This window comes from Gymnodraco acuticeps, unplaced genomic scaffold (genome assembly GCF_902827175.1).
Source record: "Gymnodraco acuticeps unplaced genomic scaffold, fGymAcu1.1, whole genome shotgun sequence".
Classification (NCBI taxonomy): domain Eukaryota; kingdom Metazoa; phylum Chordata; class Actinopteri; order Perciformes; family Bathydraconidae; genus Gymnodraco; species Gymnodraco acuticeps.
The window spans coordinates 496,023-513,324 of record NW_022990743.1 but is presented as its reverse complement, the minus strand read 5'-3'; the positions used below and the strand labels follow the sequence as shown (position 1 = coordinate 513,324).

The following is a 17,302-nucleotide window of genomic DNA, read 5'->3' as shown; positions in this document are numbered from 1 at the left end:
TGTTTTACATACCTTGAACTGAATTTGTTTTATCACCATAGTTCGGGTCACCTGCCAAGGATACATGCTCTGCCTGTTTGACACCTGTCTATCCAATGGAAAAAATGGTGGCCAATAAACTTATCCTACACAACAACTGTTTCTGCTGTAAACACTGTAAGAAGAAGCTCAGGTGAGATATTTTTCAAAGTAAAAGGACTCAAATCAAAAAGACATTCACCACAATCAATAATATAAATCACTAGAATGTAAATTCTAATGTTAATGGAAAAACACATTTTAAGAGGATTTAAAAATGACATTTTGATTATTGCAAATCTCCAATGAATTGAAATAATTCACAGCTGATTAACAGATATAATGAATAACAAATCATGACAAATAAAACAATATCTAAATTAAAGTTTAGTTTTATATTAAAAATGCATTGTTTTACTTTATTGCAGCATCCACAACTATTCTTCTCTTTATGGGGAGTGCTACTGCATTGCTCACTACCAACAGCTTTTTAAAAGATCAGGAAATTATGATGAGGGATTTGGGCATAAGCAACACAAAGACCGCTGGCTTCAGAAAAATAAAGAAATAGAAGAGACAGACAATCGGCCCACTCCTAAAATAAAAAAAAACAGTTCAAACATGTCCAATGACTCCAGAGAATCCACTGATAGTGTGAAAAGGTCTGCAAGAGACATAGGATGTAATAGCAGTGCTGATGTTAATGGCAAACTGAAAAGAAGCTGGCCACCAGAGAAGAAGAGACCTGGAGTTAATCCAGCACAGTTATCATATGTAAAAAACAAGACATCTGACATTGGCAAAGCACTTACTTCAGAGCAACAAAAAAGTGACAACAACCAATTAAAGATCAACCATGGTGGGGAAATACATGATAAAGCAAAGGCACTGTCAAGTTCCATCATTTCAGGAGTCAAGGAACGATCTAAAACAACTGGTCATAACTCAGCTGAGAAGTTTCCTCCAGGGAAAACAAAATCCAGGAGTGATCAAACCAATGACAGCATCTCTCCGAGAGTGCTCAACTTTTCTTCACCCCACAAAGAAAAGGGTAGCACTGTGACAAACATGAAAACTGCACAGAAAAATGTGGCACTGACCTCCAAAACAAACTTCAATCCAACGTCTTCCAGACCAGATGTTTATCCAAATAAAGCTAAGAAGTCTGTACGGTTTGCTTCAAATGTTGATGTTGCTCAGTATGACCTGTCCTTGCAACTGACCACTGGAGCCAAATGTGAAGGCCATAGTATGCATCTTCCAGACCAAACAGAACAGAACAAAGTGGATGAATATGAGGATATCCAATATGTAGGGGATAATAGTAACTTACACCATTTGTCATTTGAGTTGAGCAAAGAACAGAGCCACAGTGAGGTGTACTTTGAAAGCCATGAATATAACAGCCATGGAATAACACAGAATACATCAAACCAAGAGCCTGATGTTAAAGTGGAGAGCAGTCAAGAGATCCCAGAGACTGATACAACTGTTTTGAATGGAGTTGTAGACAAGGTTGAGGAACCACTTGATTCTCAGAGTTTCACTGAAACTTTTAATTCAGCTCAAGAAGTTTTGAAACACAAAGAGCCATCTGAGATGTGCCAAGTCAATCCAGAAAACCCATGTGATTCAGAAAGTCCAATAACTCTGCAAAGCCCAGCAGGACTTATGAGTGGACAGGAGGCCAGCCTTAAGGGGAATACAGAGCAAATTCAAAAGATGGAGTCAGGCAATGACCAAGAAACTGGAAGTATTCCAAAGACGCCTGTTGCAAGAACAAATTCTCTGAAAGGTTTTTCAAAACAGACTGAAAAGACAAAAGTGAGACTGGGATCCTGGTCGAAAGGAAAGAGTCCTATGTCAAAGCTCTTCACCTCAGGTGGAAGTGACAAAACAAACAAAGTTGAACCAAAAGAGGCCAAAAAAACAGATGTCAAACCTAGTGGTGGACTCTTAGGAAGACTTTTTCAGTCATCTTCTGAGAAAGCTGAGGATCCCACAAAATTAGCTGTGCGAAATGAAAGAAATGACAAAACTACTGATGATGACAAAAAGAGAGAGGAGTTAAGGGAAGTCCTTACAGAAGAAAAGCAAAAGGAGGGCGGCATGTCTGAAGAACCACTTCAAGAACAAGAGCCTGGAGATCTTTTGAAGGAAAAGTCAGATTTTCCTGAGCAAAACACAACGGAGAGTAACCTAAATGAGGCTGGAAGCAAATCAATAGAGCCGTCGACTTCAACAAGTGAAACAGTAGAGGACCTAACAGCTCCAGAGCAAACTAATGATCAGGAATTACATTTACAAAGCATGTCTGTAACCTACCCTGAAACTGAGTCTAAAGATCTCCATCATACAGTAGAATCAGTAAGCCTAGCATCGGAGGAGTCAATCAAACAGTCATTACCAGGGAAAAAAGGTGATGCTCCATTCAATTATGACTTTTTTGGGGACAGTATCAGTTCAGCACCGGTTGATGCATTGGTAATTCAGGTAAATACTGAGGAATCTGCTCAAAGATCAAATGAACTGCTCGACGAAGGCGTAAGAGGCGATGGAGTGATCCTTAATCTCAACCAGGAACTTGCGACCGATTCCCCTAATCTTTTTGATCTTGTCAACATCACCAGTGATGCCTTTGTATCTTCTTTGAGTGACACAGCTTTGCTGGAAGTTGCTCTCACTGATACTTTCAGCCTGCTTGACAATCACCCAATACTGCCTCAGAATGACCTGATCCTTGGCCTTACAGATCAACTGATCGTCCCAGCTTCAGCACCTGTGAACCAAGAAGAGGATCAAAGTCATTTCACTACAAACAGCCAGAGAGAAGATCAGGAGGCAGACTTTGACATATTCAGTTCAAACAACGCTCTGTTCACTCAGCCACCTACTGTTAATATGCCTCATCAAGGAGGAGCAGATAGTTCTTCAAACCAACCGACTGCCTTTCCAGATGACATATTTGGAAGCAGTGATGTGTTGACAGTGCTGCCATCCACCCCAGCTACTTCTAACTCACTTTACGATTGGTTTGGTTCAGATTCGGCTTCTGTCGCCCCTCCTTCAGCTCCTACAGGTCTTTTTGCTGATGACATATTCGCATCAGAACCAAAGCTGCTGGCAGTGTCTGAGCCCAGTGATGTGAATTTATTTGTGGACAGTCTCTTAGTGTCTGACAACAGCAGCACTGAGCAAACAGCAGAAAGCAAATAGTAACTGGATGGATGATTTGCTCGGGTAAAGCGTGAATGCGGTACATGATGTAACACACAAAGTTGGAATATGTAATAAATTAATGTATGTACACTTTTTGATTCCACACAAAACAGCTTATGTTGGGTTTGTTTACAATTTAATTTAGACATTTTTATCAAAGTAGATATGCAACATACATGTAATTGTTAATACAGTATGTGTCTTTACACTACAGCTGCCAATTCAATATATTTTATGACATGGATATGATTTTTTTTTCAAAGTTAACTTTCAAGGAAACAAAGGATGTACATTTTGCTGAATAAATATATTTCAAAATGATTTCAAATGAATGAATAGTTTATAAAATAAAGTTAGTAAAGAAGTATAAATTGATTGGAAAATGTCTGTATACACTCAAGAAAGTCAAATATTCTAAAAATGAAATGCTGTGTTCTGAATGTATCTTTAAATGATTAATCCGTAATAAAATTCCCCAACTCCAAGGGCGTTTGGTTTGTTGACCTCTTGAAGCTTAATTAAATGTAACAGCATGTCATATAGTTCATAATAAACTCCATGGCAACATTTCTTTTATGAGGCTTTAAAAGCAGTAATTCTTTGCATTTTGGAAAATATGCTTGCATTCTAGCAGTTAGTTGGCACTCTAAACGGTGGTGTTTGTGCTGTCAAAGTAAATGGACCAATCATAGTATTTTTGTATAAGTTTCCATAAGCTAAACTTAAAATATGTTGATTGTGAACTGTGTTAGAAGGGATTGTACGATGAATCCGTACGATCAATGTAAATCATTTACCACGTGCTATCTACATAACTTTCTTTCAAATAGGGTGACACACGTTGCCTTACTCTGCCTAAAGGTAACACATTCCAAGCACCAGCACTTTATAAATGTAACTTTTTAACACATTACAGAATCGTAGATTTTACCAGCAGTTTTACCTGATATCTGCACTGGAGAAAATAATATTTTTAAGATTAAACAAACAAGATAAAAAATGTTAATAAGCAAGATTTCAAGGGTGTTGTTACCTTTTGATATTCAGCATATATTGCATCACTTTTTCTAGATTATTCTGGCAGGATATACGCTATATCTTTAACCTATTAATTTCCTTCAAATAACAAAGAAAAATGATATTGCATTTATTTTGTACAATTGTCACTCACACCACAAACAATATATTTTTTAATCTGTAATTTTAATGAGAAGGCACTGTGACGTTTAATAAAAGATGATTGTGATGTTTGATCTTATGATCAAATGTGTAAAATACCGTAGAAATGAATGTAATTGTAACCTTTTACAATTTTTATATGTAAGGTTTAGACTCCAAATAAAAAATAATCATGTTCTAAATACCCCTGTTTTTAGAGATGTGGGTATGGAGGAAAAGAGAGAGGGTTTTATTTTCTGACACTTTGTGAGTTCCCTGACACACCGGAGACACATATGTATGTATAAAAGACATCAAAAAGTGCTTTTTGCATGATAGGTCCCCTTTAATGTCGGTTATATTACTTTGTGTAAGCTAAAACAGCTTAGAAACAATGTACATGAATATTTAGCCTAACTGCACAATAAGAACCACTCTAAAGTACACTCTAAAACAAACATTTGGGGGACATATGTTTCTGTGAAATCATTGGTGTTACGTTCCCTTCTAAATCTAGGGGGTACAAAGGGAAGTAACAACACACAAGGATGACCAAGCTCGACAAAAGGAGAGAAAACCGATCTCTGAGTAACGAACAAGTCGTTTAATGAACACAACAGGAACACGGGCTCACCAGCCAACTTGCACAGAATAATACAGCATCAATATATATCACGGAGCTCCCCTCCTATCAATCGGCAAGACACAGGTCTGCACACATGCAGCCAGAGGAGGAAAAAAGGAGAGCCCACTGCAGTCTTCCTCCGGTCCTATATGGAGGCCCTGATTAGGAATTAGGAGCACCTGGGGAGAGGCTGCACCTGGGGACAATCAGGCTGCACCTGGGGACAATCAGGCTGCACCTGGGGAGTCAGAGGGAGAGAGAGAAAAACACACACCCGACCACACAAACACTACGGCACGTAACACTTCCCCCCATAAAACCAAACAAGTGTTTGGTCACAGTTACCAACAACACTCATTACATAGTTCACAAGCATACTATTGAATGCTTGGAAGCTGCCACCTGCTGCTTCCAAGCCACACACTCCGCCACTAAATGACCAGGGTCAAGACAATAGAAACACAATCTCTTAGTGTCGGGACCTGGGAGAGAAACAGAATGAGCACGTGTGACACGTCTGTTACGAGCCCTACAGTGAGGATAACTGCCCTGAGGATAGACTTTACCCCCGGCTATATCATTACCCATTATGACATCCACACCGTCGACAGGAAATTTGGGGAGCACAGCAACTGGAAAGAAACCAGTAGCCAGTTCAGACTGGACATGGACATTGTGAAGATGTGCGGGCACAGAACCCATTTCAATACCTCTCACCACCATATTCGCATCACAGGCAGACTCAGCACTCAGGGGCAGGGCACCGGCAAGGATGAATGACTGAGCCACCACTGTCTCGCAACACCGTGACCTGCCGCTGGTCCTCCACCTTTCCTGACAGAGACAAAGGCAGTAGAGATGAACGGTTTCAAACACTCATCAGGCCCTTTGTTAACAGTGGCCCGTCCACTAGGACACACTGCTGTAACCAAACCCACCCCTTCTGGGCGCTTGCCATCCACTGTCTGCTTTCTCTTCCAAGCTGCACAGTCTGCTATCCTATGACCTGGGTCAAGACAAAAATAACAAGCTCTGTTTATCCTGGGACCTAACAATGGAACACTGGCACAGGGAACGTAATTGTCAGGAGCTCTACGATAAGTGTCCTGCTGAGGAGGATCACGCTGAAAAAAAACGCTCTTGTGTATCAGCGCAAACTCGTCTGCCAGAGTGGCAGCCTGCTGAAGGGTAGTCACTTTCTGCTCAGTCAAATAGACTACCGTACGCTCCGGTACACAGTTTTTAAACTCCTCTAACATCAGCTCACACACTGAAGCAATGTCATCCGCTTTACATGCTCTACACCACCTGTCAAAGAGGACTTTCTTCTCCCTCGCGAAGTCCACGTACGTTTGGCCAGAATTTTTCTTCAGGCCGCGAAAACGCTGCCTGTAGGCCTCAGGCACAAGCTCATATGCCCTGAGAATAGCACCTTTCACCTTGTCATACACCAAACTATCCTCGACAGAAAGAGAAGAGCAGGCCTCTTGAGCCTTGCCGACTAGCTTGCACTGTAAAAGAGTAGCCCACACATTTTCTGGCCAGTGCAGAGCAGCAGCAATGCGTTCAAATGCACCAAAATAGACTTCCACCTCTGATTCACGAAACACAGGGACCAAAGAAATATGCCTGCTCACGTCAAAGGAGGCAGCAGGACCAGAAGGTGTAACAGCAAAATCACCCACCACAGCTGCTTGGAGCTCTAGCTGACGCATCCGGACAGCAGTGTCTGCCTCCAGCTCCTGCTTCCTGATCTCCAGCTTCCTGATCTCCAGCATCTAATTTAGACCCCGTAGGTGAGGATCCTGCCGAGAACGAGCCAATCTGAGGTGTGGTGAAAAGTTTTGCCTGTTCCGTAGCACTCTGAACACCAGGAGTAACACCAATGCGGCCTCCACTATGAGATACTGCTGCTACAGCCCCGGCCACCGTGCCAGGAGATTCCACTAAAGTAGGCCGACTCAAAACCCCCTGTTCAACTAGTCCAGTTAGCAAAGTAGCCTTGAGTTCACGATATTGAGCAGAGGAGACAGACACGTGATAATGGTCAGCAACTAACCGCAAATCAACCTTCCTACAGCAGTCTAGCTGACCCACAGTAGGACTGGCCACAAACTGCTCCAAAACAAAAGCCATCCTTAGCAACGGCTGCTTACAGATATATATATATTTTTAATTATTATTATTTTTATTTTTTTTTTTACAAACTTCCCCAGATCCTGCCTACCAAACTTACCTAACTATCTTCTGGGGCGTGCCGGGCTCGAGGCGACTTTAAAAAAGGCAAACATCAGCGGCCGAAACCCTGAATCGCCTGCCCCCAACAGGGAATAAATCCCCACCCAGGATTACCCCGAAAATAAAAAAGGCAAAATAAAAAAAAGTGCCTGAAGGAAGGACTGATTCAGCCCAGCTAGACACTCCCCTGTCTAAAATGAGGAAGTCAATGCTACCAAACACACTAAACCACAAACAAATACTCACTCTTTTTCTGAAAGATTGGACGAGCCCCCATGTTACGTTCCCTTCTAAATCTAGGGGGTACAAAGGGAAGTAACAACACACAAGGATGACCAAGCTCGACAAAAGGAGAGAAAACCGATCTCCGAGTAACGAACAAGTCGTTTAATGAACACAACAGGAACACGGGCTCACCAGCCAACTTGCACAGAATAATACAGCATCAATATATATCACGGAGCTCCCCTCCTATCAATCGGCAAGACACAGGTCTGTACACATGCAGCCAGAGGAGGAAAAAAGGAGAGCCCACTGCAGTCTTCCTCCGGTCCTATATGGAGGCCCTGATTAGGAATTAGGAGCACCTGGGGAGAGGCTGCACCTGGGGACAATCAGGCTGCACCTGGGGACAATCAGGCTGCACCTGGGGAGTCAGAGGGAGAGAGAGAAAAACACACACCCGACCACACAAACACTACGGCACGTAACAATTGGTGTAACTAATGTGTTTGAATTGAAACACAAAGACATCGTAAAGCTTATGAATTAATTATTTGATGTACTGAGTGAAACATATGTGAAAAATAAAAAAACAAGCATTTTCCAAATAAATGGTATTCTTTTGAGCCCTAAAACATCTTGAACTGTCTCTAAAGAGTTAATCAAATGAGGTTTAAGCTCACAAAGGTTAACACCACCAAATACTTTAAATAAATGAACAATCATTCAGTCCTCGCAGCTTAATTTAAAGGGTTTTCAACAAAGGCAACATGTTTCAATGATTACAAAAAGTGACCTGATAGTACCTTTTTGTCAAACAACAGGACAGATTGACCTTTTTAAGAAATTACAGTTCTTTCAATATTTCAATATCACAATACATTTTTACAGTTACATCTTGAAATGAATATATTTTCATACCATCCCTTGACTAGTAAGTAATGAGAGGTTTAGTTTTTAGAGAAAAGGTGTTATGCTTTTAAAGAACGCACAGGTCTACATCTTGGTTGATTCTTGATTGAGACTGGAGGATGTTCTTCTGGAAGTAACATTTCTGAAAGAAGCAGGATAGATATAGTTAGAGTTAGATATAGAGTTATCCGCGGTAAAATTAGGAAACGTAACAGATCATCTTGTCTAATACCGATGGAACATATTACCTGTTGTTCTCGACCTCATCGGCTGACTCAGGAAGTTCTTTATTCCTGGTCTCAGGGAGCAGGAAGCCGAGCGCTCCAGCGACCAGCGTAAAGCTGCTAAAGACAGCAGGGGGTATGGACCAGTGGAACACGACCAACATGTTGAGCAGTGGAGACATCACCCCTCCTGCTCTTGCTGACATGGCTCCTAAAGCTGTTGCTGTTTATCTGAAAGAGGGGTGGGAGTTATAACAGTAATATACTTCCCAATCAAATAAACAGATCACTTGATTTCCATCAGGTTCACAAAGTTATTATTCCATATTTACCTGTTTATTTACCCTGGTCTAGAAAGTTTTCACACAAAAACAAAAGGCTAAATATAAACTTTGAACACCTACCTAACAGATGCTGGAAACAACTCCTGCAAATAAACGGTACATACAGCACCAGCCCAGATCAGAAAGAAACGCGATGCGAAGGCTAAAGATGTAACAGCAATGGCATATCCTGAAAACATAAACAAAACACGGTTAAACAAATATAAAAAGGACAAACAGTATGATACCGTCATTTGGCTAACTAAACAAATTGGTTTACCTTGAAGAACAGCCAGGATAAACATGCTGGATATTCCTCCAATCACAAATGTTGATACGAGTGAAATTCTTCGCCCAAAAACCTCCATTAGCCACATGGAGAGTATATTAGCTGCCACTTCAAAGGCACCAAACATGAGCTGTGTCAAGAAGACGTTGAAACCAATGTTTCCCATGTTGAAGTACAGGGAGAACAAGGTTAGGTTCAATGAAAAACTTAAAAACAAGAAGAAAACAGATGTCATGCATTATTAAACATTCATAACACACACATTCATTTTTTAACAGTTGCTTCTTCATTCAAGATTAAAGATTTGTTCTGCAGCATTAATAGACTGGTGCAGTGATGACGGATTTGTGTTGGTTGACAAAAAGCAATGACATTTTACGTTGGTTTTTGTGACATGGCAGAAAATAAGATCTGTGGTAAACAAATGTTCATAATATTTACACTTTTTGTTCAGCAAGATAATCTCCACATATTAACACCACTTTTATGCTTTTTGAAGTGTAACTGCAATCACTAGAAGTAAAAAGCTTGCGTTGTAAACAAACTACATAGCAGTCGAATGTCTGTAACACCACTGCTAAGCTTAAAGATCTACTATCATGCTATATGTTCATTCATATTAGAAACCAATATATAAAAAACATATCTATGATGTGTTATGCTCAAAATACCAAACAGATCATGTATTTTAGACATCCCTCATATCCTTCATCAATGTTAGAGATTAGAATGGCTGATTCTCTGCTGGCCCCGCCCCCTTCTGAGCATGCAGGCACACTGTGAGTTCTGTGACGAGCTGTCTGCTCTACCCAGATACAGTTGATGCTGCCATGATTAAATGCCACATCATGTTCCAAACAACTTCAAGGATTATTTCTTGCGGGTTTACTACAAGGTGAGTTCCTTTTTTTATTTCCTGCTTTTTCTACACATACTCTCTCCAGTAGGCTACAGGTTAGCTCTGAGTGTTAGCGATGCTTGCTAATGTAAACATAACCATATTACGCCAAAAACACGTTGTGCATTGTTTCTGATAGCGACGTTTCTGATAGGGCCGTGGGTGTAAAGCCAGCCCACATTTCCGATATTACGTCATATCGGACGCAAATCTGGATCAGCTCCGTTGTTCCCCCGTTTTTAGAGATGTGGGTGCGGAGGAAAAGAGAGAGGGTTTTATTTTCACACCTGGGACACATATTTATGTATAAAAGACATAACAAAGTGCATTTTGCATGATAGGACAACTTTAAGGCGGACTCATTTGTCTCTTGTGAGCAATGACCATTTGTATGACTCATAGAACCTTTGGATGTACATGAGTTGGAAAAATACTATTACTATTTTATGTTGCACAAATAAACATGAATATCTCTGATGCTTGTGTTAACCACAGATCTTATTTCAGGCATCTAACCAAACACACGCTAAAAAACCATTGATTTCGAGATAAGGGAACTAAAATATTGGTAAAATGCAAACTCATTTCTGGGTTTTAGGACTGCACCACTCCATTTATATTGTAATATTTATATTTATATTTTAACATGAACAATTCCAATAATGCCCAAAAAAATTACATAAATATTAGGTTATAGCTGTTTCTGTTTTCTTTTCAGTTATAATAAAGAACTGTCATAATTTGAATATTTAGTATTTGGTCCATTGAAGACTTTATTAAGTACATAGTAAATAAATAAAAGATTAAATGCAATTTGAACTTACCATCCCCATGCTACAATGACGAAATATCTGGTCAGTTGAGGTGATCTGAAAATAGTTGTGATGCCTCCTTTGTTCTCAGGGTCTTTTATTGCAATCTGTGGCAGACATATTATTTACGTAACTCTGAAACTGTTACCTACACACAAGCTATTTACATTTAAATATCAGGTCATTCATATTTCACTGAAAACAGGTCTGCTAAAAGCTTTACCTACATTTTGGCAATAGGTATTTCGGTATTATTTTTTTGTTATAAGAAAAATATTATGACTTTCAAAGACTAATTTGTATTAATATTAATAATATGAATAAGTAAATGATTAAATATTGTAATTAATAAGAAAGGAATTTAATAATGAATAATATCAAATAAATAAATCAATAAAAAGTAGGAACTACATTTAATTAATTGGCATGAATAAACAATGAACAATAATTTGTAGCCTACTTAAAGTGTATGTCTTTATGTGTGAAATAGGAACATTATCATTTACATTAATATTATTGCATTAGAATTGCAGACTCTTTAATTTTCAATACCTTATCCAACAGAGAGTCTGAAACAGTGCGTTTGTTGATGGCTGCTGCCTTGATAATCAGCTGTTTAGCCTCCTCTGTCCTTCCTCTGCTTAACAACCACCTGGCTGACTCCGGTATAAACCTCAAAGAAACAAGGAAAATGCCAGTTCAAATAGTGTACATCGTATACGAATAAAACAATGAAAGGTTATACAAAGGGTAAATGCTCACCATATGTAGATAACAACTACTGCATAGTTAGCTGCTGTGATAAGTTGAGCAAGTCTCCAGTGATGTATGGCGTAGATTACACCAGCCAGGGCGCACTGTCCCATTGCAGCAAAAAGCTGAGCCACACATGCTCCCCATGATCTTGTCAATGCCCCAATCCACTCAGTTGCTGCAATTAGGGAAATAAATAATTGTCATACTACCATTTAAAAAGGCCCATCCTGTTAAACAACAGCAGTACAATATTGAACGTTTTGAATGCTTAGAACTTCTGGCATTGCAATGTTCATCTGGCGGAAAACGCAACCTGACATTAATACAAGATCCCTTTGAATATGCAGCCGATGGCTACATTGATTTGAAGCTAGCAAAATTCTGGGCATAAAGCCACACTTAATAGGTAAAAAGTCAGACTAATATTCCATGTAGAAAAAAGTGACAGTATTGTCCTTGTGGGTTGTAGTGTTGGTTACAAGTAAGTCATTATACTATTTTTTTTACATATAATTTAACCCCACAAACATATGCAACCTACATTGTCAATGGTAATGCTCTGTTACTGATGTAAGCCGGACATGCTAACGCTGATAGCTTCACAGAAGACAAACCATGTTAATTCCTAACTTTTGTGTTTGAAGGTAGGCTTATCAAATTCTTCGGTAATATATAATACAGTTGGTATTTCGTCCTCATCCTAAATATGTATGAACTCAGTAGGCTATACATACACAGCACAGTACAGTTGACTCGATATCCTCCATTTCCAACTCCAATAAAGAACTGGCACCCTAAATACAAGTAAACATTGGGGCAAAGTGCTGAGGCTCCAACAAATATCAACAACATAACTGCTGAAATTTGAGTTGCTCGTTTGCGTCCAAACCTGCAAAAGAAAAAGATGAATATGAGGATAGAAAGTAAATCGTCTTTATGTAAAGAACAGTCAGCACAAATGCATATTAGAACTGAGCACTAATATTTTTTTTTATCACAGAGCAGAAATACAATGCTTTACTGTATGAAATACTTACGATTCAGCAAAAGGTCCAAATATGAGGCAACCAAAAATAAGGCCGGCCATGAACACTGCTTGTATCAATTTCATCAAGTTTGCTCTGTCACAAACTAGATCAAACTGTTAAAAAGAAATACATAAATGTTTTTTTTAAATAAAATGTCTCATGAAGTTCATTTGTTATTTCTGCTTTAAAGGTCACCTATTATGCAAAATGCACTTTTTGATGTCTTTTATACATAAATAAGTGTCAGAAAATACACTGCTCCTTTTCCTCTTTACCCACATCTATAAAAACGGGGTTACAACGGAGCTGATCCTGATTTGCTGCGGTCTTGACGTCATTACTAAAACGTGGGCAGGCTTTACATTGAACTCCTGGGCTGCTTCTCAGGTCGACTATTTTCATTTCCTCGCTCCTCGGTCCTCGGTCTCACCGGAAGTTGATTTGCCTGCGCCATCTTGAGTACCGTCCCATGGCTCTTATTTCTGCCGGAGGACCGAGGATCGAGGAGCGAGGAGCGATCATGGAGGAGCGATAACCGAGGAACCACCAGACCATCCTCCGATGAAATCCTCAGATACTCACCCCGCCCCCTTACTGTGTATCGCTCACTGATTGGACGAGGCAGTGCATGCACTGATCTGATGCTTCTTGACATGAGAGCAGAGTGAAGAAAATACATGAACCTCAGTCACTCCTCAGTTTATACCGTGTTTTGTTTCAATTCATGTATCATTTAGTTACAAATATGTGATATATCTGAACAACAAAGTGGTCAAAAATCATTTAATTCATTTTTTGGAAACATTTTCATGATCGCTTTTTTCGTTTTACATTTTCATTTATTGTCATTTCCATTCAGTCAGTCATTAAGTGCTATTAAAATGTTAATGTGCTACATATCCAAACAAACAAACAAAGTGTGCAATCCAATGAATGTTAATCTAACTGGGTTTTGATAGATAACATATCTCTTTTTCTTCTCTCAATTATTTTATTTCTATTGTGCACTCTAATCAATATTAATCAAACTATTGTTCGTTTATAAATTTTAAGAATGGCGTTTATCTTTTTTTGACAATGAGTTCTTATTTTATTTTATTTATTTGGGTCTACAACAGATGATACAAATGTTTGTGTCAGTAAATGTGTACTAACAGAGGCGGGGGTGTGTGGAAATAACGGAGACAGAGCTGCTGTCAGACGATCAGCTGTGCAGCGTCATCACAAACGGACGTCGCTTCACGTGACGCTCCGGAGGAAAGGACGTCCCATTGCTCTTAAAACTAATTTCCCTGCTTCTCGTGGTTTCCTTGCGTCCCTCCATGCTTCCCTGGTGGGAGGCACTAAACGCAGGGAAACGACGCAAGTGAGGGACGCAAGGATTCCATTTAATCGACCTGAGAAGCAGCCATAGTCCTGGCAACGTTCCACCCACAGCCCTATAGTCCCCATATACAGTCGCTAGCTGAATCCCCTCCCGCAGCTGTGTGTCTGTGTATTCAGCAGGATGTCTAAGAGAGGGACTTGTTGATATAAAATACATACAATGGCACTGTTCTAGCGGTAAATACTGAAGAAAGAACATGTCAAGCTATGTGCTGTATCAGAAACAATGTGCGACGTGTTTTGGAAGTAATATGATGATCCGCGTTTACGTTAGCAAGCATCGCTAACACTCAGAGCTAACGCTGTACTGGAGAGAATATGTGTAAAGAAGCCGGATATAAAAAGTACTTTCCTTGCGGCAAAAAACCCGCGAGAGAGATAGCGTTTTGAGCTCCATACTGTTTCAGAAATAATGCTTGATGGGGTTTGGAACATAATATGGCGTTTAATCATGGCAGCGTTTAGCTGATTTTCTGTCGGTAGACAGCCTTCTCTTCACAGAGCTCACCGCTTGCATGAGGATGCTCCAAAGGGGCGTGGCCAGCAGCAGCTCGGTTACATTTAAAGGGCCAGACCCAGAATCAGCACTTCTGTAACAGGGCTCAAATAGAGGGGTATGAGGCATGGCTACAATCGGTGATCTGTTTGATATGTTTGTATAGATATGGCCCTATAATATATTGTTCAAATATAGCATAATAGGTGAGCTTTAATACATGTATTAGTTACTAGACCCTCCAGAAAACGCGATTATGCGATCGCATAATTTACCGCATAATCAGCAAAATGGCGCAGATTATTAAAAGGGCGCATAATCCCCGCATTATTCCACACAAAATTGAGGAAAAAAAAGTTAACTCGTCTTGAAGTGAAGTAGTGATGATGATGATGATGACGCGACGTCATCAGCTCGCGCATCACAGAAGGTAAACAACACCGTAGAGTGAACGTGTGGAACTCACACGAGAGAGAAAACACCAAGATAAAAAAATCTAATCCATCTCATTTACCGACGAACATTTCTGCTAAAGACCGGGCAAAGCAGTACCCCGATGTCTTGCACGAAAGTGGGGGGAAACTATTCTGCACCCCGTGCAACTGCGTTGGAGCATAAGAGAAAATCGACGGTGACGACCCACTTTGATTCATTCAAACATTCGAAAATGCTTTCTGCTGCTGCGGACAAGAAAGCCAAACAACTCACGTTCACCGAGGCATCAACCTCCAAAACCCTTTCGAGGGCTACAAGAAACAAAGTGAGTAGCCTACAAGATTGAACCTGGTCAGATAACGAACAAGTAAATTAAAACAGAATGAGGCGGAGAAGTGTGTGTGTGTGTGTGTGTGTGTGTGTGTGTGTGTGTGTGTGTGTGTGTGTGTGTGTGTGTGTGTGTGTGTGTGTGTGTGTGTGTGTGTGTGTGTGTGTGTGTGTGTGTGTGTGTGTGTGTGTGTGTGTGTGTGTGTGTGTGTGTGTGTGTGTGTGTGTGTGTGTGTGTGTGTGTGTGTGTGGGAGAGTGTGATTAAAATAGCCCAATTGCTTTTACAATAAATAAACATTGCATGTGTTTAATTGAATAGTAAAGGGGTTTAACGTTAGTGGCAGGTTGTGTGTGAGAGAGAATAAATAAGACAGCCCAATATTTAAAACAATTTTTAAAGAATATTTCGCAACTTTCCGCATAATTAGCAACTTCCCGCAATTTCGTTTTTCTGGAGGGTCTAAGTTACTTACATCAGTGACTATGGTGTACAGCATGTTGGAGTACACCCATCCATTCTGGCACCCTCTGGTCTCATTGAGTCCGTACTCCCTGATGGCACCAACAGACCAGTTCACAGGGACAAACATCTGACACTTGCTGAAGGTCCCGTCATCCTCTCGGGGCAGAGTCAGGTTCAGCTGCTCATCTGTGGTCAGGTTAGAGTCTGCCCGAAGGATCCAGTCTGTGTTACAGTGTCGCTCTGGATCTGACTCAATAAATACAAAGCTTGCCATGATAAAAGATTGCAGAAGATTTGGAAAGCAAAGTGCGATCAAAGTGAGCTGCTGGAATAAACCAAATTCTCCAATGTTCCTTAAGATTTCTCCAAAATCGACCATGTTGATGACCTTTCTAGTTCTCAGGGTGCGACTGCAGGACAGTTCCTCTTAATAAGAGATGAGCCTCTTTGTGTTTGTTCAAAAGTACTGCACCACACGTTTCTAAAAACATCCATTAATGTTTAACTAGACAAAGTATATTCAAGAACACAGCACACTGCCCCCCCATAGTGTTGCTGTGCCAGCCATAGACCGGGGCCTGCACATATCTCCTTTCAAGATCTCCTTTCTAAAAGCCTTTCCATTTAATAACGAGATGCTGCATCACAATAATGTTTTAATTCTCAATATACACATACTGTATACACATACACACCACTCAAGTGTCAAAGATATCCAGTAATTTCCCTACTATTGCAAATAAGGCCAACATTAAACAAGATTAGATGTTCCACATGGCCAAACAGTCAGTTTACATTTCACAATCAACTCTAAAAACTAAAACTAACTTATTCCACGCTTAAACTGAGAGGGAAGTTCCACCTGTTATTTTGGTTTTCCCTAATGCAGAGAATATCTAGTGTGACCAGATGATGATGGGTAAAGCTTGTGTCTTGGGAGTTCTGGGGGTTCTTGCGGCCTCCAGTCCATTATATTATATTGGGCGGTGGTGGCGAAGTCCATAGGGACTTGCCTTGGGGTTCAAGTCCCCGAAAGACCAAGTGCTCACTGTCCCTGAGCAAGGCACCGTTCTCTACACTGCACCGTACTTAATGGCAGCCTAATGCTCCTAACACTGGGATGGATAAAATGCAGAATGTAAATGTCCCCTCTGTGGGACGATTAAAGGTATATAATAAATATTCAGTGCAATTTTTTTTTAGCAATACTCAAAGTTGCATTCTTTTCTTGCAAGGAGAGGACGGTAATTGCTTGTAAGAGTTTCCAGAAGTCCCCAACACCACATACACGGCAGATAGTTCAAGTTAGTGCTTGAACTCTTAGTGCAGGTTTTCCCTCCCTGCACCTCACTATCCGCAGTAATATTTGAGATGTTTTGGCTTGAATTTCACCAGGTCCTGAGACATCACACTCAATGTCATCATGGAGGGTTTAACTTTCCTTGTTGCTTATGAATTTGTGGTGCTACTGT

The 17,302-nt window shown here is 40.3% G+C and overlaps 1 pseudogene; it reads right to left on the bottom strand.

Annotated features, from left to right (window-relative positions):
- Positions 1 to 8,312: 8,312 nt before the first annotated feature.
- On the bottom strand, positions 8,313 to 16,209 carry LOC117556650 (annotated as a pseudogene).
- Between the last annotated feature and the right edge of the window lie 1,093 nt (positions 16,210 to 17,302).